The sequence below is a fragment of the Papio anubis genome, chromosome 7, assembly GCF_008728515.1.
Source record: "Papio anubis isolate 15944 chromosome 7, Panubis1.0, whole genome shotgun sequence".
Classification (NCBI taxonomy): Eukaryota; Metazoa; Chordata; class Mammalia; order Primates; family Cercopithecidae; genus Papio; species Papio anubis.
In genome coordinates, this window is record NC_044982.1 from 25,674,564 (window position 1) to 25,702,538 (window position 27,975).

At 39.9% G+C, this 27,975-nt stretch overlaps 1 protein-coding gene and 1 pseudogene across 3 annotated transcripts in view; both read right to left on the reverse strand.

Annotated features, from left to right (window-relative positions):
* Window positions 1-27,975, reverse strand: part of TSHR (thyroid stimulating hormone receptor) — a 177,298-nt gene that overhangs the window by 131,642 nt on the left and 17,681 nt on the right. The gene's annotated exons all lie outside the window — the stretch shown is intronic.
* LOC110743876 lies at window positions 13,316-27,747 on the reverse strand (annotated as a pseudogene).

The following is a 27,975-nucleotide window of genomic DNA, read 5'->3' on the forward strand; positions in this document are numbered from 1 at the left end:
TTTTGGGTACAGTGAAGGATTAAGGTTGATGATAATAGCAAACCTATAGTGCCTACTATGTGCTAGCGATTATTCTAAGCACTTTACATAGATTAACTCAATTAAATCTTCACAACAGCATTGAGATAGGTAATACTATTATCCCTATTTTACAAATGGGGAAACTGAAGCACAGACGGGTTAAGTAAACAGCAAATCACACACAACCGATATTAGAGATAGGATTTGAATTCAGCTAGGGATACCAGAGTCTATCCTCTTTTTCACTTAGCTGGGAAGAGAAAGATGTAGGAAAACAGGAAATAAAGGGCTATAATCCCCTACCCAGAAACTTTTGGGGCCAGATGTATTTCAGAATTCAAAAATTTTCAGATTTTTCAGAAAGGTAGTACACATATGTTTGATTACACTCAAGCAGGATCTGGGGCTGTACTTTGAAACAACCATATTGATAATTGATATTTTTGTAGTAAATATGTGAGTAAATAAAGACGATATCACCTCACGTCAGTTTGGGCCAAATTCTGCTGCAATGTAGGTTGCCAAAAATTTCAATGTTCAGAGCTGGTTGAATTTTGGACTGTGTTTAAGGAACTGTGTTTCTGCAATAGCCAAGTGTGTCTTAGAAGGGGAGGAAGAAAAATGAATGACAGTGAAAGACTGGCCTTGGGAAGGGTTGAGAACATCTGTTCCTTTGTGAAAAGAGAAGACAGGCAAAAGCAAGATCAAGAAAGTTAGTCCCACCCTTCCCCTAAGTGACCTGAGGTGATCTGTGAAAATGGTTTGCTATTCACTCGACCCAGAAAATCTCTCAAAATCAGGCAAATCAAGAGTTTCAAATATTGTGTTTCCTTTAAGAACACTCGTGAAACTGCCCAGGCCAACAAGGGTATGCATATAAGAAAAGTCACCAAGTATCTGAAAGATGTCACTTCACAGAAAGAGCGTGTACCATTCTGACATTACAATGGGGGAGTTGGTAGTGCCCAGGCCAAGCAGTGGGGCTGGACACAGGGTTGGTGGCCCAAAATGAGTGCTGAATTTTTGCTGCACATGTTTATAACTGCTGAGAGAAATGCCAAACTTAAGGGTGTAGATGTAGATTCTCTGGTCATTGAACATATCCAGGTGAATAAAGCACCTAAGATTTGCTACTGGCCTTATAGAGCTCATGGTCGGATTAACCCACACATGCACTCTCCCTGCCACATCAAGATGATCCTTACTGAAAAGGAACAAATTGTTCCTAAACCTGAAGAGGAGCAACCTAGAACAATTTGTTCCTTTTCAGTAAGGATTCAGTAAGTTTCTTTTGTGCTGATATTTCTGCAACATATGATATTTCTGTTGTACAGAAGGAAAAAAAAAGATATCTCAGAAGAAACTGAGGAAACAAAAACTTATGGCATGGGAACAAATTCAGCATAAAATAAATGCAATTAAGAGTTAAAAAAAAATAAAAGTTAGTTCCCAACTTCTCACTCCCAACTCCCACAAAGAAGCCCTGTTCTGTGTTCTCATCAAAGGTCAGAAGTCAGACCTACCTCACCATCTTTCCCCTTAAGGCCTAGAATAGCCTGTCCTTGCTTTTCCTTGAAAAGTTGGTGCATTTTACTCAGTCCCCAAGTAGCATCTGCAGGTGATTCTGCCTCACCCTGCCAGCTGTAAGTGAGACAGAGAATGGGAGCGAGATTGGGAGACAGAGGCTGCCACTGGAGAGATGCTTTATAGACCCCCCACTTCCCTTTTGCAACTAGCAATATTCCTTTCTTAGTTAATTCCTTAGCTACCCAGCAGGGGAAAAACAAACCTCAGAAAACTCTAAAAGCATTGAAGAGTGCTTAAGGGATAAGTGAAACAAAACTGAAAGATTTTGCCATGACCCCCGAGGAAGAGAGAATAGGAGGAGAGAGACTGAGTATGAAGAGGCCATGAATCAGACCAACGTGGAGGGAAAGAAAGAATGGGAGTCCGACTGGGACCCATGAAGACTGAGGAGTAAACCCCAGTGGTAGGCAGGCTTTCTTCCAGAAGCTCTGTAGCATCTATCACTGTCTTACCTTCCCAGCCACCACCAGATTCAGGCCACAAGGATCCCAGTTTTCTTTATTCAGCAGACGTGGGGCCAGGGATCCTTAACTCAATTGGATAGGAGGATAAAAGCATGAAAATATTCCTGGTGTTCCCAGCAGTGATCCTGGTCATCCGAATCCAGAAAAACATTGCTAAACATCATGCTAGATGTCAAAATATTTCTAGTGGTGCTTGTGGTACATGTTAAGTTAAAGAACCTGGTATGACATTCTGGTTTGCAACTGATTTCTGGGGTGGTATTACAATGTCAGTTGTCTTAGGAGTTAAAATGTTGGCCGGGTGCAGTGGCTCACACCTGTAATCTTAGCACTTTGAGAGGCCAAGGCAGGTGGATTGCCTGAGCTCAGGAGTTCAAGACTACTCTGGGCAACATGATGAAACCCCATCTCTACTAAAATACAAAAAATTAGCCAGGCGTGGCGGCATACGCCTGTAGTCCCAGCTACTCGGGAGGCTGAGGCTGGAGAATCACTTGAGCCTGGGAGGTGGAAGTTGCAGTGAGCCAAGATCACGCCACTGCACTCCACCCTGAATGACAGAGTGAGACTCTGTCTAAAAATAAAAATAAAAACTGGGAGTCTTGCCCAAAAATTTAATACTCATGTGAAATACATTCCAAACAATTGACTTCTGCAATGCAACCCTACAAGTTGGAGATTGCTTGTTTTTATATTGCTTTTGCCAAAGTTACTAAAATTACTGGTCTAATAGAAATAAAAAATAATATATTCTTTTGACTCAATAGCATGGCAGCATCTGCAAATCCAGAGCTTGATTTTAGAGTCAATATGACTTCACTGGGCATTTTATAGACCCGAAGAGAATGAGTTGGCAAGTCATCCTGTCTGGCAAGGTTAATGGAAAAAAAAAAAATCTACTTTTAGCTTTATAATTAAAGTAGCCCTGTATAGTTTAATTATCAATGTGAATTGCAGCACAGGTGAAATACTGATCAAACCTGCTAATGTCACAAAACTGAGAGAAATAGCAAATACGTTAGAAAACACACACTAATATTTTGATCCTCCACCTCCTCAATCTCCATCATCCAAAATGGGAGCAATTTGGAGGATCATGTTGTATACAGAATGGAGGAAAAACCTGGAATGTTTAGTCTGGAAGAGAAAAGACTTGTTAGTGGTGAAGAGGAAGAAAGTCATTAAGTACAAATGGTTCCTTCTGATTTGGTCCATGAGGGCTCTGGTGAACATACCTAAGACTAATAGTCGTAGATTGTCTCCAATATAAAAAAGAATAATGGAATTCTTCAAAAAATGAGATAGTAAGCTCTTTTTACCCTATGTATTCAAAAGATGAATATCATGAATCAGGTATAGGAGATTCTTACACTGGGTGCAAGGTTAAAGTACATGATATCCAAGTCTCTAAAAACTCTGTTAAGTCCACGAAAATTATAATTACTACTGTCTCTTTCTTCTCCAAGCAATATGATATCCTCAAAATTAGACGCCAATGAGAAAATGCAAGTGGATGCAAGTGGATGCTAAGACCCCAGTTGGTTTTACAATTGGGCAATCAAGTTTTAAGTGTTCTTGATGGAACCAGCCAACCTGAGACAGCCCATTTCCTTAGTCATGGAGATGTACTTTTGGAAACAAAAACCTGTAGTAGGCATAAATCAGTCCAAGCCAGTGACTTTCCAAGAGGGTGTGATTACAAAAGAGACAAAAATTATCATAGCTCAGAAGGGGAAAAGAAAGCAGAACTCATTATCCTTATAAAATATGTCCTTTGATTCTTCCTTCTACTCTATTGCACACACTGTTTCTTAGGCTGTCTAGTTGTCAGTGAGGTCAAGATAATGTAGTATATCACTCATTTTCTTTATATTGGCTTTAGAGAGACAGCCAATATTAGCCATCCCAGTTTCTTTTTATAATAAGTACTACTTAAGAAATTCAAGTTTCTCGATGTTGGAAATCATTTAAAGTTCTCTAGTATGCAGCAGTAGCTTCTGCTTAATCTTTATAAGTAGTAGCTTCAAGATATTGCAGTATGATTATATAAGAGGTCAAAATGGAAGTCTGTTTTTCTTCTTTGTAACACCCACCAAATGTAATTATTTGATCATTGTTGACTGTCTAAAGTGCAAATTCCAGGTAAGTGTGGGCAACTTACCTGTTCTATTCAGCATTCCATTGCCAGCACCTAGCACAGTGTTAGCACTCAAACAATATTGATTTGAACGAAGAAATCTATCAGATGAATGATTGCCTGCTCCTCCAATACTCTTCTTATTTCCCACATAACACACACACTCTGACTTTTCTTAGGCAGTGTCTTAAAAGAATAGAAGCAACCAACATTTTTTTTTCACTCAAATTTCAGAAATAATTTTTTTGTCCCTTTGTCTTGGATCAGGGCAAGGATTCTATTTTTTCTTTTTACATTACTTCATTAATTCTTGTTGTTAACTATATCAAATGGGCACTGGGATGGTTCATAATGATGTAATAACAACTCATCTGGCATTCCAGCTCTCACTGTTGTACAATGAGAATGCTTCCAAGTCCCAAATGGGAAAATGAGCTTCCCAAGTAGGTAAATACCACCTCATGGGACAGTCCAGACAAACAGCCTCATCCAAAAAATTAAGTAAATATGAACAATCTCCTATCTCTTAAGTATCTTCTGATGCCTTTTCAGGCAATAGCTACCTGGAGACTGGGAGGTAGGCAGATTAGACACTAACCTATCCTGTCCTGTAATTTTGCCAGAAGTCAGACATAACCTAGTTTCTAATCCAGGATAATCTCAGAATAGAACTATATTTGTCTGTATATTATTTACTTATGTCATAATTATCTCCATATTTCATTTGATCTTTGTGAATACCGTGACGTATTAGGCTTCCTAGAGAATAAAGCAGCAAGAGACTTCATATACCACTGCTAAATCTTGTATTTGCTCTGGGAGAAACAGATTTGGAGTGGAAGCTAGGTGAGAAGAAATTTTTGTTTCCTCTCCATCCCACCATCCGCACCCACCTCAGTCCACAGGGTCAATTTCTTTAAAATTTAAGGAGGAATTAGTGCAAAAGAGAGTCCCCCCTCCCCCACTACTATAGGAATTCCAAGTAATCTTAGGCAAGAGAATAAATTCGTAGCGGTACCATTGCTTAAAGCCCAGGTTTTCCTGATTACCCGAAGAGTGCTTCTTGCCTTTGAGAACCAGATCTGAATGTGTGGAAGTTCTTCATCCGCTTAGTAACTAGACTTCCTGTACACTGAGATGAAACCAATGTATTTCTTTGTGCTCCCTCTGCTGGTTAGCTGAAAGCTTAATGTGACAGAGCAAAGCGATTCAGAAAATTTTGCAATAAATCAATCATTGTCACTTTCTAGATCATAGACGAAAGTTTTAAAAAAATGAATACGAATCATGGAAACTGTGGCATCATATCAGATAATAGCTCATTTAAAGTTAATCCAAATCTGGGAGGAAAGAGGGAGGACCTAGAAGCAAAGGGCATCTAGATATTCCAACAAGCTGCTAGGTTTGTGTTGGGACTCTGGAATGTAATTGACAGGAGTAAGAATGATTGATCCCATTACTGCTCATGCATTCATGTAAGATGATCACTTCAACAAAACACTCTACAGTGGCGATTTTGTAAAATGTATTATAATTATAAGGGAACAACATCTGTTTTGGGGACACAAGGTAGAAAAATTCTATCACAGTCATGCAGGGTCAACAAAAAACTGACATTTAAAAACAGTTTCATAAAAAGATTCACAAAAACATATACAGTTCACCCTTGACAATGCAGGGGTTTAGGAGTGTTGACGACTGCATAATCAAAAATTTGCATATAACTTTTGACTCCCCCAAAACTTAACTACCAATAGCCTACCGTTTTTTTTTTTTTTTTCTTTTGTAGCAAGAAGGTGTGTTTGCTACCCTTTATTCTTTTTTTAAAAAACTTTTAAGTTCAGGGATACAAGTGCAGGTTTGTTGCACAGGTAAACTTGTGTCACGGGGGTTTGTTGTACAGATTATTTTATCACCCAGGTATTAAGCCTAGTACCCATTAGTTGTTTTTCCTAATCCTCTCCCTCCTCCCATCCTCCAGCCTCTAAAAGGCCCCCATGTGTACTGTTCCCCTCTATGTATCCATGTGTTCTCATCATTCAACTCCCACTTATAAATGAGAATATCTGGGATTTGGTTTTCTGTTCCTGTGTTGGTTTGCTGAGGATAATGGCCTCCATCTTCGTCCATGTCCCTGCAAAGAACATGATCTCATTCTTTTTTATGGCTGCATAGCATTCCACAGTGTATATGTACCACATTTTCCTAATCCGGTCTATCATTGATGGACATTTAGGTTGACTCCATGTCTCTGCTATTCTGAATAGTGCTGAAATAAACATATGCATGCATATGTATTTATAATAGAATGATTTATATTCCTGTGGGTATACATCCTGTAATGGGATTGCTGGGTCGAATGGTATTTTTGTCTTTAGGTCTTTGAGGAATCACCACGTTGTCTTTCACAATGGCTGAATTAATTTACACTCCCAACAGGGTAAAAGCATTTCTTTTAACTTTTAATAGTAGCCATTCTCACTGGCATGAGATGGTACCTCATTGTGGTTTTGATTTGCATTTCTCCAATAATCAGTGATGCTGTGCTTTTTTTTCCATATGAATTTTGGCCACATGTATATCTTCATGTCCTTTGCCCAACTTTTAATGGGGTTGTTTATTTTTTCCTTGTAAATTTAAGTTCGTTATAGATGCTGGATATTAGGCCTTTGTCAGATGCATAGTTTGCGAAATTTTTCTCCCATTCTGTAGGTTGCCTGCTTACTTTGTTGATAGTGTTTTTTATACTCTCAACAAAGTAAATAGAAGCACTTTAGTTTAATTAGATTCTATTCATCAATTTTTGCTTTTGTTGCAATTGCTTTTGGCATCTTTGTCATGAAATCTTTGCATGTGCCTATGTCCTAAATGATACTGGCTAGGTTGTCTTCCAAGGTTTTTATAGTTTTAGGTTTTACATTTAAGTCTATAATCCATCTTGAGTTAATTTTTGTATATGGTGTAAGGAGAATGTTCAGTTTCAATCTTCTGCATATGGCTAGCCAGTATCTCACATACATTCCAGTTGGGAAACTGGACATAAACCTCTCCATCATGCAACACAGTAAGATCTACAACAGTAGTATGTGTAAAGTGCAATGAAAATGCAAAGAAGAAAGAGATTTAAATAGTCACTATCTTTTTTTTTTTTTTTTTTTTTTGAGACAGACTCTCTCTGTCACCAGGCTAGAGTGCAGTGGTGTGGTCTTGGCTCACTGCAACTTCTGCCTCCCAAGTTCAAGAGATTCTCCTGACTCAGCCTCCCAAGTAGCTGGGACTACTGTCATATGCCACCATGCCCAGCTAATTTTTGCATTTTTAGTAGAGACGGGGTTTCACCATGTTGGCCAGGATGGTTTCGATCTCTTGACCTCGTGATCCACCCGCCTCGGCCTCCCAAAGTGCTGGGATTACAGGTGTGAGCCACCGTACCTGGCCCATTTTTATATTGATTTAGAATTTATGATTAGCCTCCATATATATTTTTTAAAAATTATCAAAACAATTCTGGTAGATAAATGGGACTAGTAAATAGTCCCCAATTTATAGGAGAACCAGAGGCTTAGAGCATACCTTTTATCCTTTTTAAGAAAACCAGAACAAAGTGATCCTATTTTTCTGGTCCCACATTTATTTTCCAAAATTCTCCAGAAATTTCACCTAGTGCCCTCAGATATGTATGACTGAATCACTTTAGCATCAAGAGACATAATCCCTCCAGGCTTGTTGGTGTGAATTCATTTAAAGCAACTTTGCCACTGCTAGGTCAGCAGGTCTTGGTCTGCAGGACACCTTTGCAAGTTTGAAGTCTATGAACAGAACTTACCTAGGGCCTTCTATTATCACTTGTTGTTCTCTGGTAACTTTACAATGTCTTTTGGCAGTCAGCTTAGCCATCACTCTTCCTTTCCTCTTGACTGGGCTTTAAAATGTCTCCTTTATGTTGAATTTTATCTCCAATTCTCAGACTTTTTTCCCCTCTCTTCTCCAATATCTGACAATAAAATCTCGTAAGATTGGTTGCGCTAATAATAAAATGAAGCAAAATTCTTGGACATGTCACCATTAATTGCTTTGAAATTTTGCCGTTTCTTTACAAAAATTTGTTTCTTTATTTCCTCTTTCAAAACAAACCTGAGTTATTGAACATCTGGGCTGGAATTTCTGCTGAAGAAAAATATTCAGAGGCTCTTGAAGGGTGTCCAAGTTTTCAAGGCTTTTTTTTTAAGTAGTGAAACCACTCGTCTGAAAGAAAGAATTCTTCCCCCCACTTAAGTGTTTTTTGTCATGTGCACTGGTGAACAACTTGCATTTAGGGTATGAGTTATATCTGAGGACAAAGAGTCATGGATTCTTTTGCACTATCTTCAGTAATTTAATTAGAAGAGTTTATAGGTCTTTTAATGTAGAATCATAACATCATATGAGAAAACACTGAAATCTGATGATTTTTAAAAGTCGTATATGGATTTGCACATTATTCTCAAGAGAGAAAAATCAGAACTTATTCAAGCTGTACTTTAATCATTCTCTTCATGAATGTCACTGTTAACTTGCACAAAACATTTAAACATTATCTGTTTCGGCCAGGCGCAGTGACTCTTGCCTGTAATCCCAGCACTTTGGGAGGCCGAGGTGGGTGGATCACCTGAGGTCTGGAGTTTGAGACCAGCCTGGCCAACATGGTGAAACCCCATCTCTACTAAAAATACGAACATTAGCCAGGAGTGGTGGGCACCTGTAATCCCAGCTACTGGGAAGGCTGAAGTAGGAGAATCACTTGAACCCAGGAGGCAGAGGTTGCAGTGAGCCAAGACTGCCATTGCACTCCAGCCTGGGCAACAAGAGTGGAACTCCATCTGAAAAAAAAAAATTATCTGTTTCAGCCTGTCTCTTAAGGTAAGCCACCACCAGTTTTGTGTTTCCAACATCAATGGATTTCAAAAATCAACACAGTAACAATCTCAAGTAACAGGGTTAAGTAACAGGTATAGGTTCAGAGCTTTTTTTATTGGGCATATCTTATTTGCATTCTCTTCCACTCTGGACTCTGAGGAACCTTCCACAGGGTATGGAATCTGGCTTTCCAAAGAGCCATCAAAGGGCCAGATGACAGAGCTGGAAGTGCAGGGGAGTAACTTTGATTGGTGAGAAAAAGGATATGAGAAGATATGGGGACAGTAAGTCGCTTCTTATGAACTGCCCCAAGGCATGGGTCCATACAGCCTGTCCACAGATACCTTGCTTGGATGTAGAGACCACTTGCCACATTACCTGCTGGGTTTCCAGGTTCCCTGGGAAGCAGTAGCCACTGCATTGCCCCTTAGCCCTCCTACCTTTTCTTTCTCCTTACTCTCACATCAGTAAGTAATCTCTGCCTCACACTGTTTTCCAGGGAACTCTGGCTAAAAATACCTATTAACCAGTATATTAAATATTCATTTCAATCCAGTATAGCTTTTGTGAACCTACTATATGAAAGGCGCTATATTGGATACTATAAGGGAATTAAAGTTGAATAAAATTTAATCCTTGACTTTTGGCACTAATGGTCTAGAAGAGAAGGTAAAACAATTGCACAGGCAGCGTAGCTCTGGAAAACAATTCAGGAGAGTTGGGTTCTAGGTCTGGCTCCATTGGTCGCTGGCTGATATTTAATCTTAAGCAAGACATTTACTCTTTCTGGATCTCAGTTCCCTTAGCTGTAAAATACAGGGTTGTCTTAGGTAACCTCTAACGTGTCTTCCACAACTAAAATCCTGTGATTTTATAAATTTAGTCGAATAGAAGTAAGACTAAAGTGCAATCCACATTCTGTGGGAACCCAGGACTTAAGGATTTGGGAAGCCTTTGGGAAGAATAAGGCATTTGATCTGAGACTTGAAGGATTTGTAAGATTTTGATAGGCAGGGAGCCGATGAGCATGTCAAGCAGAAAGAAAAGCACAAACAAAGAAGTGTAAAAGGAAGATTGCAATGTGCATTCAGGAGAGCTGTGAATAGTCCAGTTTGGTTGAAGCAAGGCGGAAATTAAGTTGTCTAAATTAAAGAGGTTGGTAAATTAGAAATGGAAGATGTCGACTGCCACGTTAAAAATTTGAGCTTTAACGGGTATTCATTGACCCAACATATCTATGGAACACCTACTATCAGAGAGTGAGTGAGGTGCCGAGAACATAGAAATAAAGAAAATATAGTTGCTGCCCTCAAGAATCCTCAAGGGGCTTATCAGCAGTGGGCAGGGAAGTGGTAATCACAAGTGAAGTGGGCAGGGAAGTGGTAATCACAAGTGAAGCTAGTGTAAAAAATGCTGTAACAAATGAAACTGAAGTGGAGGGAAGGGAAGTGTGGGGCATTTCAAGGTGCAATTAACATAAAAGAGGCAGAGGAGGAGTCAATGATAACAGAAGTAAGGACAATGGGAAAAAAAGAAGCAGAAGCAGTTTTGTTAACAGAAAGGTGAGTTCATTTTGGATGCTGACTTTGAGGTGCTGCCAGACAACCAGGCAGAAATGTCTAACTGGTAGAAAAATTACTGGCGTGTGGCTAGCTTGAGATGTTGGCGCAAGTGATATGAGTATATTCTGTGAGTGATTCATAGGTCTGGAGAGATGTGTCAAGAAAGAAAACAGACAGAAAAGAAGATCAAGGGGAGTAGTTTGGGGGAATGCCCACATTAAACAGTCAGAAAAAGTAGGAGGTGTAGAGCAAGAAGACAGAGTCAAACTATCAGAGTTGTTCGATAACCAGCACAAAGGATGTCGAGGGATGAAAGAATTTCAAGGAAGATGAGAGCGGTGAATTAAATCAGAGCCTCGTCAAGCTTAGTGGACCAAATGCATCCAAATCAGTTGAGACATGTATTTAAAATACAGAATTTGTGTCTACATGGATCCTTAAGAAACTGTTAACAAGGATTGCCTTAGGAGAGGAAATGTAAGGAAGCTAAGGGGAAGTGACATGGTTTGGATCTGTGTCCCTGCCAAAATCTCAGGTCAAATTGTAATCTTCAGTGTTGGAGGTGGGGCCTGGTGGGAGGTGATTAGATCAGGAGGGGCAGATATCCCCTGTAGTGCTTTTCTCATGATAGTGAGTGAGCTTTCATGAGATCTGGTCATTTAAAAGTGCGTGGCACTTCCCCACCCCCTTCCTCCACGCCTACTTCCCTTTCACCTTCTGCATAATTGTAAGTTTCCTGAGGCTTCCCCAGAAGCCAAGTAGATGCCAGCATCATGCTTCCTGTACAGGTTGCATAACTCTGTGCCAAATAAACCTCTTTTCTTTATCAGTTACCCAGTCTTAGGTATTTCTCTATAGCTTGTAAAAACAGACTTATACAGGAAGGGTGGATTTAAGTATTGTTTAAATTTTTACCCAATGCATGATTTACCTAACTGAATAAATACATTTAAATTAAAGTTCAAATGGGAGTTTGGATTTTAATGCTGACAATAAGTCAAAAGAGACCTCTACCTCAGACCAAAAAGGTGAGAATTTTCAGGAAGGGGGCCAAGGAAATAGTATTTTTAAGTTGTCCTGGCAATTTTAATCTGTTGTCAAATTTGAAGACTCCTAGAGTAGATAATTTCTAATGGAACTTCAAGTTCTTAGAATAAAGGTGTTGTGGCTAAGTAGGAAAGGGAAGGGCAATATTTTCATATACAGAGATCATCCAGAAGACTTCAGATGGCCTTATATCAATGGGATGGCAAGTTTTGGTAGAGGGCTGGAGGCAGCAGAAGTCAGTCTGAAAGGAATGAGGAATAAATAGATGATGAAGAAACAGTGGCAGTGAAGAATATAAGAAAGAAAGGAAGATGCTAGTATCTGAGGCATAGCAACATCGAGCAACAATGTTAGCATTGACTATGTAAGCTAATTGAGGTACTAGTCTGCCAGCTACCAGAAGGGGGCAATAGAGAGCTTTCAGAGCTGCGTGACCTGATGGAGAAATCCCGGGTGAATCGAGCTGTCAATTAAAAGCATGGGATGCAATAAAAAGATTTTGTTTTTTAATTTTTTAAAAAGTGTGGGATGCAGCATAAGACTTGAATCAAGCTTAAAACATAATTAATGCTTAAAACATAATTAATGTAAGAAAATTCAACTAGGGTTGAAGTATAGAAACAAGCAAACAAAGGATTCAGGGAGTCACCGGGAAGTAATCAAATTAGCCATGAGTCATAAGTGCAGACATCAGGCAAGAGCCAGAGTGCTTTAGCAAATTGCCTCATGGGGGACCAATCTTCCAATGGAACTGGCATCTGGGAAGCACCAGGATTGCTTTGGCTGGCTTTTAAAAAGGCTTATAAATGCAGGAATGGTAAACTGCAATATTTCACAGAAGGAGATATAGAATACAATCCTTAGATTCAGGAAACTAAGAGAGGTATTACTGTTTCCTTTTTTTTCTTTGTTTCTAAGGATACAGGAGGCTTGAGATAATTTACATACAGAGGAGAACAAACCTGAGAAAAAAGAAAGGTGGATAGTGCTTGAATATTGGGAAAAATAGACTGACAATTGAATTTTCTTAAAAGATACTGAACATTCTCAAGTACTTTCTGAAGCAACCGTGTTCAGCAATAATAATTTTGTTTCTGCAATGTGGTGGACTTTGTGCAAGACATCGTGGAATAACTAATCAGAGGGACAAGGTTTACCATTTTCTCAGAGCTTATAATCCTGAAGATGATACAAATTAACTTATAATTAAAATAGTGTGATTGATAGAATGAGGCCAGGAGCAGTGGCTCATGCCTGTAATCCCAGCACTTTGGGAGGCCAAGGCAGGTGGATCACCTGAGGTCAAGTGTTTGAGACTAGCCTGGCCAACATGTTGAAACCCCATCTCTACTAAAAATACAAAAAGTAGCCAGGAGTGGTGGTGGACACCTGTAGTCTTAGCTACTTGGAAGGCTGAGGCTGGAAAATCGCTTGAACCCAGGAGGTGGAGGTTGCAGTGAGCCGAGACTGCGCCATTACATTTCAGCCTGGGCAACAAGAGCGAAACTCTGTCTAAAAAAAAAAAAAAAAAAAAAAAAGAATGATAGAACGAGGAAATATACAGTGAGTTAGCTATGTATAATAGCTAATTTTGAGATTGAGAAAAGTTAGAGAAAACCTCCTGGAGAAACCGATGTCTAATTTTAATGTAAAGTTAATAGTGTAGGATCTATCTCTATCTCTATCTCTCTCTCTATCTATATTTTTTACCACTTCTCTTCAATACCCAATATAGTCCCCAAGACAATAAATATCTGGACAATGAGTAATCTAGGAACTGAAAGATGAAGACTTCCTGGAAGTCTACATAATCCCCAAACCTTCCCACTATGACCACTGATAAATGTTAGATAAAACATAACAATTATTTCAAACGAATAGCTGAACTCTCTAGAAATCCAAGAACTCCCCAGATATTATGAAAGAACTGAAAACAGAGTAACAAGCTCTGTGAGTGCCCAAGAAGTAGAAAGATGATCATGGGGAAGGAATCGCCAGCCTCAGGACCCTGGGAGTTTGGATTTTAATGCTGACACTAGGTAATAAGAGATGTCAGCACATGTGACAGACAGAGTTGGAATTCAGATATTGCTACGGAATTAGGAATATCAAAGTGCTATACACTTAGTGAAAATGTGAGTCAGCAAAGATCTTCCCACTGACCAAAGTTTGTATATCCCTTGTGTATACTGTTTTGTTGTGGTTGTTGTTGCAGAGGCATATTTATTGACATGCAAAGATGTTTACAATATACAACTGGGGGGAAGCAAGTTACACACATATTTACAGTATGATCTTGTTTTAGCTTCTTAACCATCAGAAAACCTCAAAGAATATTACCCCATATTTTCACATATAGACACTTTCATTTCAGCTCAGATCAGGGATTATAATTCCCACCATGAGTCTTAGAAAACTCAGCCATAGCCTAAACGTTCTGGGTATGCTTTCTGGTCCATACCAATGACCAAGAATCACTATCTTGTAGACTGGCATAGCAGCCTCTTCCAGCTTTGCTGTTTTGTATTGTGGAAGCTGTAATTCTGGGTCTAAATTTCTCCAATTATGTTTATTCTGTCCTGTTAGCTGGTACAAATGCAGAAATGCCCAGTCTTTTCTACTAGTAAAAGATAAAGCCCTTTGGCCTTTCATAGGACACACAGGAGAATAAATCATAAATGATTAAAAAATTAAGGCATGATTTTGCAAGGAGGAAAAAAGCAATTACCTTTTAAATTCAGGGTATAAAACAATGTACAGGATGATTTCAGCTCTTTGGGGAAGATAAAGTACAAATGGACAGAAAATGATACAAAGGACATCGAACAAGTTCCCCTTGCTGATGACTCCAAATCTCTATCTTACTCACTGAACAAAGTTTGGGGCACCTACTACTTCTGACACTGCCACATAAAAACCATCTATTCATCTCAGACTTTTCTCCTGACCTCCAGCCAGATGCAGCCAAATGTCTAATGGACACATGCATGTGGAGGAAGTTAAGAATTGTTACACCTGGCAAGGACATCGTCCATTGCAAAATTAAACTATTAAAACCAGTCTCTGAGCTTTGAAGGCCGTCACCTCAAAATGTCCTTCAGGAGGACTGTAAAGTAGTATGGTGAGATGGGTTCTGGTGTCAGATAAAACAGCTATGCCACCTGCCTGCTGTGGGAATCTAGGAAAAAGTATTTACCCTCTCTAATTCTCATTGGAGGGTACCCAGACTAATGAGTTCTAATAAAAATACAAGTACCTAGCTCACAGGATCACTGTGATAGAGGAAAAAAATAAACTTGCAAAATATGGTGCCAACGCAGTATCTGACATAGAATAGGCACTCACAAAATGTTTCCACCCTTCTCTTTTGTGAGATGACTGACATAAATGAAACAGCCTGACAAGTTAAGAGTTATAAATGTAGAAGCAAAATTAAAATTGAACAAATAATACATTTTGTCTGAAATTCTGGGTCATTTCTGTGTTGCAGAATGAGTATCTGATACAGCTGGAATAGGAGAAAGACAGTAGTTTCTCTTACATTAAACAGCCTATAGTAACCCCTGCCTCCTTTATGTAGAGAGTGCACATTTGGCCATGAGTGTATATGTGCACACACACACACTCTCACACACACTCACTCTCTCTCTAGGTATTGTTAGTTATTTGTGTGTGTGTGTATGCCTTACTTCTATAACTAGAATACAAATTCAAGGATTTTTTTTTTTTTTTTTTTTTTTTTTTTTGCCATTTTAAGCTGCAGATGGATCTAAGTAGATACCAATGAACAAGTTAGCTTACTTACAATGAACTGGTTCACTATCTTAAATAAAATGTTAAAAATATGCCGATCTAGACAAGATAAAAATCAACAAACATTTTCAGCCCAAGATATGATTTCATCTGATATCCCCAAAATAATTTAGCTTAAACCTAGAGCTTCTCACAGGTAACTTTGTGTTAAAGATGCAATGTATAACTTGTACACTGTAATAACCAAACATGATACAAGGCTCTTTGGGAATGTACAGCCTGCTAGAGTTTGGAGATGGTTCAAAGTGTTCTCTCTCTGGTTCATTTTACATTGTTTCAATAATCCCTTTAACTTCCCTGAAAATGCCCATGAGCGTATTATAACTCAGGTGATCAACAACTACAATTGAGCCCTTTCTGATATGCTCCTTTATGTTAATAAATACGGCCACACCACTAACAGGATTGGTTTTTGCCTCTTTATGGTTAAAGATGAGTTTTGAGGCTGCCAATGCCTTCATATTGATCGTGTCTCTGGCTGCAGTTGGATTTTCAGGCATATTTAAAATTACTTTCAAAACAAGATTTCTGGCTTTGTACTTTCCCGAGGATGGCAAATGAAAAAGCTCTGAAAAGTCACTGGCAACAATGTAGTGATGGACGAAATCCATAGTCAGTTGCCCCAGTATCTTTAATTCGGATTGCTGTCCAGGTGAGTTCAAAGGAAATGACGTGGTGTCTTTACACATACGCTTAACGTGTAATTCAATTTTGTGTTGTCTTTCATCCCCAGAAGGAGGATTCAGAGTAATTACTCATAAGAAAATTAGTAATTTTCTCATTTCTGTGGAGAGAAAACTGAGCAAGCTTTCAATAAGCGTCATTATACCATTTCATTAATAAACTCTTGGACAAATGGGTGAACGTTATGGATACCCATTGCAATCTGTGCTCTTTTATGAACAAGAGGATCAGTAGTTGACTTAAGTAAGCTAACAAGTTTTTCAAATTCCTCAGGGTCCACATAGCATTCCATTTTGCAAGGGCAAGCAAATGGCTTAATCCCATTTACCTCCCTATCCTGATTTGGTGTCTAATCTCATCTATGGTCTGGATGCAAGGGTCAGAACAAAAAGGACACTCAGGGACAGGCTGTGAGCATGAGCAAGTGTTCCTAGAAGGGCAGGCTGTTGCCACAGGCCAAGAATAGGAAATTTCTTCAGCTAAGCCCAGAACAACATATGAAGGAGGGCTTGCCTCAGATGCTTAGGATCTAACCTGAACACTGCTGGAGTTACAGCAGGGCTTTTGGGCCAGGTAGTTACCTCAGAACAGTCCTCAGGCTATTTTTTTTTTTTTTTTCCATTAATTTCATCCACAGGCTGAGGTCTAACTATCCTGCTCACAGGTTTAGGATTAGGGTCGAAACTAGTACCATTTCCTTCCCAAAACCAGTTCCCAATGACATTCTCTTCCTCCTCTTCCTCAGCCCCAGACCTAGGTTTGCAACAGGCCCCAGCCACAGGCTCCAACTCCTCAGCACTGACCTGAGCACCAATTTCAGGTTTATCATTCTTAGCACTGGAATGATTACCAGCCTCTTCTGCATTTCAGAACCAGGAACTGATAGTGGCCTCTTCCTCAGCCCAGACACAGGCATCAACACCAGCCCCATTTTCACAGGTGGAGCTGGAGGACTCATTCCCAGCCTTGGGACTGAAATCTCCAGTGGTTTTGCCCAGAGCCTTAGGCTCTGACAGAGCTCCTTCCTTCATCTCAGCAACAACCTTATTCTTAGGCACTGCCTTCATCTCTGCCACTGCATCTGTTGGAGACCCTGGCTTGTCTTTTGCTTTGGCCCAGGTCTTGGCTACAGGCCTAACCACACCAGTAGCCTTTCCCTCTTCTGTAGCTTTAGCTTGTATAGCAGACTCTTTTCAGTTTTGGCCTGGACTCTTGTCTTATTCTTAGTCCCAGTCATGGTTTGAAGCCCAGTTATATGGCCCTGTCCCATCTTGGCCTTGGTTCTCAATGTGTCCTAGGTTGATGTCTTAATACTCTTTCACTGGGTCAGGGAAAATCTTGGTAGCAAGAGTTCAAGTCAACTTTCAGTTCAGCAGTCCCTATGTTCTCTTTCCAAACATGCAGCCTCTGTCAATGATACAGAGGGCAGAGGCATGTTTGGGCTAGGGAAGAGTGATTGTTCCCTAGTGCAGACCTGCTGAAGCTGATGGTCTTCCGACAATCCAAAGCCACCACAGCCCCCAGCGGAGATGGACCTTGGATCCAAATGAATAGTTTTTGTTCTCTTTCTTAGTTAACTTCCTAGTGAACAGCTACCTATAGATCTCTACAGGAACCTAGAAAGGAACAGACCTCATCACCACCTATGTCAGCCTGCTCATATAGCAGGGGTCCTCAGGAGATGCTATCCTTCCCACAAAAGAAGAGTCCTCTAGCTAGAGAAAAGTCACAGCCTTCACAGGCCCAGGGCCCAGGTCATCAGCCTCCCCATCCTCTCCTTTGCTCTCCTCTGGCTGCTCCTCACTTGGATTCCCACTGCTTTCCCCACAATCTGAATGGCAAAGAGGCATCCCGCCCCCCACGCCACTGCATCAAACTCAATATTCTATTTTTAAAAAAGCCTTCTTGAGAATCTGGAACCATGCACCTGCCCATAAACTTGCATGTTTTGGTTGGCATTTAAACTACTGGATGGCTGAGACACCTCCCAAACCGAGATCATATCATAAAATATATCCCTGAGCAGTGAAATACCTGATGTTGCTGTTGGAAACAAATGTGGAACTCCCCATAAGCCATTTTCTCAATGATAAATGAGTTTATAATCCTAAATTATAAAATAAAATGTAACAATTCACCATGAAAGAGCCATTAAGATCTCACAATTATCAAACTGATACCCCCAAGAATTACAGGGAATAGAATGATTTCAAAGTGACTGTAAAATAAATTTGTTTAAAATAATTCAAGACGTAAAAGATATTATCAAAACCACAAAAAGGAACAGATACATGAAACAGAACAGACAACTGAAATATAACAGAAATGGATTAGACAGAAGAGTAGTTAACTGAAGAATAGTGGCCTGGAAATGTATGTAAAGCTAAGAAATTAGATAAAATGTAGCACAGAGAGATATCATATTAGAAAACACAAAAGAGAAGTTAAAAGGCAAGAATGAAAGATAGATGATCCAACTTACATCTAATAGGACTCACATGAGAAAAGAATAGAGAAAATGAGGACAGACAATATTATAGAGATAATGGCTAAGAACTTCTCATTCAAAATAGAACAATGAATTCAAAGCAGGGTAAATAAAAATTCATCAACATCTACACACATTACAGTAAAACTGTTAAACTTTAAGACAAAGAGACCTTAAAAGCAAGTAAAAGTCAAAGATGAAAACATCAAGAGAAAGATAACTGAGCTGGTGGCAGATTTCTTAACAGCAAGAGAGGGTACAAAACAATAGAATTCTATCTTAATCCCTGAGTGGGGATAGAAGGAAAAAGTGGATAGTGGCAGAGCTTTAACCGTTTCTGTGACATTTTATTTATTTAAAAAATAAAAGAGAAAGCTAAGTTAAAGCCAATTGTTAACTTCTGGTTAATTCTGATGGTAACACATAGTTAACTGTATTGCTATTTTTGTGCTTTCATATGCATTAAGGATGGGAAAGGGTTAATTATGGAAATAAAAAGAGTGGAAATAAAGAACGTCCCCATAAAAAGGAATAGCTTGTGGAAGCAATAAGAGCAGCAGAGTGAATGGCACATTCTAGGATGTAAAAATAGTTCGAAGTGGCTGAAATAAAATTCTAGAATATAAAAATGGTTCAAAGTGACTGAAATAATAGAAGTGACTGATGTGGAGGGAAACTAGTAAAGGATCTGCCTGAAAAGAGAAGCAAGCAGGGCCAGATCACGGGGCCTTCATAAACCATGTGAAGAGTCTGAAATTTTCTGAAGAGTAATGGAAGCCAATAACGTATTTTACTCAAGAGACCGAGACCCCATCCGCAGTACAGGCTGATCACCCTGACTGCTGTGTTTAGCAAGAACAAAAGAAACTCCATTTCCATTCAGGTGGGAAAAAAAAATGTTAGTGGTGAGAACTCAGATGAAAACAAATGAAATGGAGACAGATTCAAGATATATTTAGACTAGTAATAATTAACAATGGATTTGATATTAGGGATGAGTGAGAAGAAAGTATCAAGAATAAACCTATGTGTCTGTTTGTCTTTAAATACTGATTTTATGTTTTTAGTTTTTCTCTTATTTTTAAATAGCGCATATTTTTGGAATATGGTATGCTGTTGTGATACATGTATACATTGTGTAATGATCAAATCAGAGTAATTTGCAAACCCATCACCTCAAATATTTATCATTTCTTTGTGGTGAGAACATTCAACATCATCTCTTCTAGCTATTTGGAAATATACAATACATTGTTGTTAACATAGCCACCCTACTGTGCAATAGAACATCAGAATTTTATTCCTCCTACCTAACTGTGACTTTATACCTGTTGACCAACCTCTCCTCATTTCTTCCTCCTCCTACCCTCTGCACAGCCTTTGGTAACCACTATTCTACTCTCTGCTTCTATGAGATCAATGTCGTTAGACTCCACATATGCCTGATGCTTCTATGAGATCAATGTTGTTAGACTCCTCATATGCATGAGATCATGCAGCATTTGTCTTTCTGTGTCTGGCCAATTTCACTTAACATAATGTCCTCCAGGTTCATCCACGTTGTTGCAGATGACTGTGCTGTTTTGAGTATCTGGGTAACTGATGGATCCATTCACTGAGATGGGTATACAGATAGTTTTGGCCAAGAAGATAATAGTGTCACCTTTGGAAATGTTAAATGTAAGGAGTCTGTATGATATTTAAGTGGGCAAATGGATGATACAAGTTTAGTGCTCAGAAAAGAGACCCGGCTTAGAGATCCGAAATTAAAATTAATTAGAATCTCATTAGATGTATGAATGGGAGTAGGTGAGGCTGGAGAAGAATGGCATGAGATAAGAACCTCAAAACCATCCAGCATCATTTAAATGACAGGTAGAGGAAGAAAGAGAAGCTGGTACAGAAAGGCAGATGTGCAAACAGAGAAGACGAAAAAGAAAATGGGTATGGCAGCCACAGAGATGCACCACTCAGATCTCCCTCCAGGAAACAGCTTTCTGTGTAACTGTCAGGAGGCAGTTAGTTGCAAGCCTCCATCTGTAGCACCTGCAGGAACTGTTACAGTGTTTTAACCAAGGCTCTACTATTCCTGGGAAGCCCACAGCCCAGGGCTGAGCAAGGTAGTGGTGCTACAGCCTGGCCTCTATGCCCAATGTGGGTTCCTCTAACAGGCAGTCTTTGCTCTGGAGCTCCCCATTGGTTTGGCCAAGACTTTGTCAGATCTGTAGCACTGTCTGGGGCTCTCCCCCTTTATCTTTCACAGATGTTATCTTTCAATGAACCACTTGCACTCCTAATTCTGTCTCAGCATCTGCTTCCCAGAATAACTGAACTGATACAGTTGGTACTGGAATTGGTCTGAGAAAGCAGGAGGTAAAATGGGAGCAGATCACTTCCTGAAAGCTGGTAATGAGGATCCCATTCTGGGTGGCACAGGGGGCACAGATAGTCTGTGGCACAAGGTGGCAGTCCAATTACTAAATCTTTAATCAATGATGGCTTGGAAGAAAGTTCTGTGAGAGAACTTTCCTGGCCTGTGCAATGTTCATGCTTTAGAAAAGTGCATGTGTCTGTGTGTGTGTGTTTGTGTGTGTGTGTGTGTTAGAGGGATGTTGAGGAGGAGGCAAGGAAGATGAAGGAAAACAATGAATACAAGGATGAAGGAATTAGCTGGATTTTTGTTAAGTCTGAAGCTACTACAGACAGTTAATGCTGAGATAAAGTTGCCAGCAACTGACAAACAATTGAACACTGTATGAGAAGGCCTATGTCTGGTCCAGGGGAATATTAGACAGAGCTGAAGACTAAACTCGGAACTTACAGTTCAGAGTTATACTTTTGTTTATATCTAAGAAAATGGACAAATAAGTCGTGATTTATTCATTGAATCAAATATTGTAGAAAGATTGCTTCGCCCATGTATCAGTTAACATGGAAATCTGGCAACTTGGAATAGGGCTTGAGCAGGACTTTGCAGCACCAGGCTGTGGTACAAGCAGCCCTGCCTCTTGGGCCATATGATCTAATAGACTCTATTGTGTTGGAAGAGTGAAAAGTGAAAAAAGAGGTAGTGTGGTGTGGAGTTTATGGCAAGCCTTCATAGAAGAATCAAAATACAGTACTTTGGCGTTCTAGAGTGAGGCCACACCATCTGCAGTGCAGAAAAACACCTCTTGGGGTGCTACTGAGCCCTGTTTGAGACTGAATATTTGACCATGGAAACCAGTAACTATGCATTCTAAACTGCCGCTTGTGAGCTGAGCTCTGTGGAACACATTAAGTGAGAATGTCATGCAGACTCAGCAGCAATTTGTCTAGTGGAAAGTGGTACACCAGGGATCAAACCTGAGCAGTACAACAGGGATCACATGGCCACTTTATGACACATTGAGCCATTTCTTCCTGGAAGGGCCTGTGAATTATTGTCATGGTAGTAAACATTTATTCTAGATAACTGTTTGCCTTTCTTACCTACGAAGTCCCAGACAGCACTACTAGCTGGAGGATTTGAAAGTGAGCCACAGACATAGAATTCCATATAACCCAGCATCCGACCATGAGAGACACACTTCACAGAGGAGGAGACGAGTGAGCCTGTGACCATGGGATCCTCTGGTTTTATCACATACCACAGAATCCAGAGGCAGGTAGCTCTACAGAGCAATGCAATAGCCTACCAAAGGCACAACTGGAATGCCACTTTGTAGGCAATTGTCTACATCTTGGCATCTGCCATGGTGCGGTATCATCATGCAGGCTAGACACTGAATCACAAACCTCTATGTGGATGTTATCCCAATTAGGAAGAATATATGGGTCTAGGAACCATTGGGCAGAAGCAGGAGAGAGTCCACTTATCACATTCAATGATTCACTGAAAGAGTCTGTGTTTTCTCTTCCTATAATACTAGGCTCTGTGGAGAACTCAGGCTATGACTGCCACTTGGGCATTCAGGAATTCTTGTATACAGAGACCAGCAGGCTGAACGAGGAGTCAATATCTTCTTAGGAGTAACTGACCCTGGTCAGGAGGAAGAAGTAGGGCTGCTGTTACACAATGAGGACAGGGAGAAATATTTGGAACTCAGATGATCCAGTTGGACATACTTGCTCAATTGTGACTATAGACAAACAAGTGCGATAATCCCAGCCTAAGAAAAGTGTGGTTACTATGGGTTCAGGCCCTCAGAAATGGAAGCTTTGATCTTATCAGCAGATAAGTCATCAAGACTAGCAGAGGTGAAAGCTGAGGGGGAATTTAAAATGAACAGTGGAAGAGGGATGATAAGTACCAATTGTGATCCCAGACAGACCAACTGCAGCAATAGGGGTCAGACTGCTCCCTAAGTTACCTCTTTCAAGTTTCTCCTCAGGAAGACAGGCCCACTGGAATCCTGGATAATCTGTTCCCCAAATGTACGTGGAGAAGCAGATCTATATTGCACAAGGGGTGGGCTGTGGCTGTTGTGGAAGTGAGGGCTCCGTTTAAGAATGCACTTGCTGTTAAGCTGCAAGGAGTGCAGTTGGCACACCTAACCAGCTCCGTATCCTCCCCATTATGCAACAGCAGCCCTGCCTCCTATGCTGCTCAGAAGACCTGAACTAAGGCACCAGGCAATCAAGGAGTGTGATGTGGAGAAAACCAAGGGAAGCAGTCAGCAGTGACAAAAGCCACTGAGCATTCAACTTAGGAAAGGATCTAAAATGTTCTTTGGATTTTGCAACAAAGGTTGTTAACATGACTTTGGCAAGACCTTTTTCAGTTGAGTAATGGGGGCAAAAGCCAGATTGCACCAAGCTAAATGGTGAATGGGGAGTAAAAAAATCAGAAGAGTTTGAACATTTAGCTGTGAAGGGAAGGATAAAGGCAGGGAAGGAGTGGTAGGTGGACGCAAATGTGAGAACTATGGAGTGAAATTTTTTTAGAGGAAAGATATTTGAGTGTGTTTAGATAGCTGTGAAAAGCATCTGAGAGAGTAGTAGAGGGAGAAAAAAGTCAAAATAGGGTGAGGAAACCAAAAGAACATGGATGTAGGTGGAGGCACTCATCTTGTATTGCTACAAAAGTGGAGAAGAAAAGGATGGGTGTAGATGCTTTTAAATGAAATACTTCATTTGTGTTGCTTTGTTTTAATAGTCAAGTTCTTTCAGAATCCCTATATCATAAATTTGTTTTCTTCAAAATATGTGACAAACAATAACCTCCCATAGTCTTACTCTGCTGAATGGGGAAGATTGTCTCTGAATAAGGAGGAGCTCCATGAACATTTGAACAATGACGTCCTTGGTCTTCCTAACAGTTCTCTGAAATAGGACAGGACCATCTTATGGTTTTCCTTTGATAGATACAAAAGCTAAGACACAGAATGATTAAGTGCCTTGCTAAGATGCTTAGGACTTGTGGAAGGTCTCCTGACTTCCACTGTCCATTTCTATTTACCACTCTTACTGTGTAAGTAGTCCTTTCACATAGTCATGCAGTAATTTCCCTGAATTCAGTGGAAAACTGTCCTCTGCTCTTCACCACGACTTTTAGCTGACATAGCTTTATACCAGATAATTTTCCTCTCTATTTTGCTGCTGTTGATAGTGAAGATATTGGATACAATACAAAAAGAAAGCACAATCCGTCCAAGCCACCCTATTTTTTTGGTCATGAACACATACTTTCTGTAAAGTGCCAACTTTCTTATGAGTAAAAGGAATCCTTCATAAGTACATTAGACCTTCTATAATCACACAGAACTGAATCAGACAGAGCCTTAAAAGATTCTTTCATGCTTCGTAAAGCACATTTCAGAGCTTCTGGCTTTGTTGTTTTAGATTCCAGGGATTGAGCGTGGTTGTGAAATGGCAATGTGGTTATGCTACATAAGGCCAACCAAGCATTAAATACGGGCATCTGGAGGGTTTGGCAATACTAACAGGCTTTTTGGCCAAACCCTGACACGGAACAGATAAATCCTTACAGATTTATGGGCTCTATTGGCACAGAGACCCTCTAGTTAGAATTTCAGTCCCTTTGCCCTACTGGGAATGAATATACCTGGAAGAAGATAAGAACTCTTGGAAGTCTTTAAAATGTCCCCTTTGAAAAGTAGACAAGTGTTGCTCTTCCTAATAAAGCTGCACAACCCTGATGCCAAACAGCTGCTGGATGGTCCCTGCGTGGAAGCTTGCCCTCCACAAATTGATATAATGCTCACACCGAGGGTTAAATCAGGTCGCATCTGACAGGCTCTCAGACATACTACCGGAGAAGTAATAGTAGCTAGCCTGTGATCAAGGTGTATTCTGTTACATCATGCTACCAGCATTAGCTCATGGGTTCCGTATAATCACTCAATGTGGGGAGAGCAGATTTTACAGATCTTACTAGTTTGTTTATTCTGTGAATTGTGTAAATAGAATGTCCCACACAGGGCGATTATAGGAGATAAGAATTAGACCACACCTCTTCTGCATCCACATCTAAAGCAGGTTGGGGAAAAATAACTGAGAAGTAAGCTCTGGTAACCATAAGGTGAAGAATAATTTATGTCTCTCATTTAAACATTTTCCAATTCACAGCAAATTTTCTTCCTTGGCATGTTGGTTACATTTGTTAATGGAGATTAAAAAATAAGGTATAGAAGCCAATATTATTATAAGAAACATCGATAGAAATAGGATATTGTTAGAATTGTTCTTCAGCTTCCTTATAACAGAGAAAAGCCCTTTGAATGAATATTGACTCATAAGAGAGTTATGAATTATGGCTTCTCGCATTGCTATTAAGTCACCATTTTCTAGAAATGTTGCCTAAGATTGCCATGAGATCCAGAAGGGATAAATGCATAGTGTTCCTCTGCCAACTGGCTAGAAACAGCCTCCTTCACAAGACGGGAACTCTTAAAACCTTTCGACATGGGAAAGTAGTTTTGTAGCTCTAAGCCTCTGAGAGTAAGTACACAGATTTTTTGATGTTCAGATTTTTGTATCTAAGGTATAAGATATTGGAGCATGGAATGGGGCTGCTGTCTACATTGGTGTGTTAGAAATGAACCTGCCCAAAAATTGCTGCAAGCTTTAGCCAGGCCTGTTTACATCTGTTTTCCCTTTGGGTCACTTGTCTGATTGCCCATACTCTTTGTCACCCTACAATGTGGATGAAACTTGAAAACATTACGCTAAGTGAAAGAAGTCAGATACAAAGGTCACATATGGTAGGATTCTGTTTACATAAACTATCCAGAATAGGTAAACCCATAGGGATGGAGAGCAGATTCCTGGTTTCCAGGGGCTAGGAGGATTGGGGAATGGGGAATGACTGCTTATTCAGCCTGAGCTCCCCTTTGAGATGATGAAAATATCTTGGAACTAGATACAGGTGATGACTGCACACCATTGTGAATGTGCTAAATGCCACTGAATGGCAGGTATACTTGAAAATGGTTAATTTTATGTTGTGTGAATTTCACATCAACTGAGAGAGGAGGAGGGGAGGGAGAGGGAGAGAGAGAGAAAATAGACCAGATTTAGGAAGATAGCTATGGAATAGTAGAAGGAGCTTTGCATTTAGAGTTAGGAGACATGAATTTGAATTCTGACTCTTTCACTTACTGGCTGTAACATAAAAGTCAAAAAAGATGACATTTCTAGGTCTCAGTTTCTGCATCTAAATGAGAGTCAAACACCTCCCAAAGAAGACCACTGTGAGCACTGAGATATTATATGTGAAGACATAGTATGGGTCTAGGCACAAAGTTGATACAAACACATAACTAAGCAAAAAAACCCCACAGAACAATGATAGGTTTTTTTAAGGTAGTACAAAAATAAAAAACGAAAACCCATGTAATTTATGTTATAGCTAAAACTGTTAAAATGTAATAAAAATAACTTGGATTAATAACTCACGATAGATAAAAATCATGGCAATTTTCATAAATCCAAACACTGAAGAACTAGGTGTTTTGTAATCACAGTTTATACTTCATTTATCTGGCTTCAAGGTATGAATTTAAATCTAAAAATTTGTGTTAGGGAAATTTCTTCCCTCTAGTACTATGTATAGTAACCACATCAAGTTACTATATTTCATCATCTCAAGAGGCACATATTTTAAAACTTTAATGTCTCAGGAACCAGGAATCCATTGATTAAAAGTGTCGCTGGATCCCCCTAAGGAAGTGTAGTGGAAGAGTATACCACTACAAGCATTATTGGTTAATGTTCCCAATCGTTCCTAAAGGGGACCTGTGGCCATTTGACAGTGGCCAAAGTAACTGTCAACTGGTAAACAGAAATCCAAGACTTCTTAAAGATTATTGGATACAAGGTTTGAGCTTATATTGATAGGACTATATCCCAGGATAAATTGCAGATATTAGTGTCAATTTGAAAGACTTAAAGGATGCAGAATGGTGGCTGCTTTATATCTTCATTCAATTCACCTATCTGCCCCCTGTAAGAAATAAAACCAACAAAAACCCTAAACAAATAGATTGAGGTGAATGACAATGGACTTTAACAAATTTAACCAATAGGTAGGTTCTATAATAGCTGCTGTGCCAGACATGTCTTCACTGGAACACATCAGCACACTTTCTAGCACTTTACATGTGATTATCGATCTGGTGAATGTGTTCTCTTCTTGATGCCTATCAATAGAGAGAATCAAAAGTAGTAAACCTTTATCTAGGAACAATAGCAATACCGATTCACTGCTTTGCCCCAGGGGCTCCATTTCATAAGAGTTTGCGGGGACGGATAGTCTGGACATCACACACATTTTACTGGTCTGCTACCTGATGATATGCTAATTAGAGCTGGTGGGCAAAAAGTAGAAAGAAGCCTAGATATTCTAGTAAGAAATCTGAAGGTCAGAGGGTAGCAGATAAATCCCACAAAGATTCAGGGACCTCTTCCATTAGCAACATGCTTAGTCTGGGGCATTCTAAAAAATCCCTTCTGGCCAGGTGCGGTGGCTCACGCCTGTAATCCCAGCACTTTGGGAGGCCAAGGCAGATGGGTCATTTAAAGTCAGGAGTTCAAGACCAGCCTGGCCACCTGTCTCTACTAAAAATACAAAAATTAGCCAGGCGGTAGTGGTACGCACCTGTAATCCCAGCTACTTGGGAGGCTGAGGCAGGATAATTGCTTGACTATTTGGGAGGCAGAGGTTGCCATGAGTCAAGCTAATGCCAGCCAAAAAAATGAACTACTGCTGTACTGCAGTCTGGGTGACAGAGTGAGACCCTGTCTCAAAAAAAAAAAAAAAAAAATCCTTTCTAA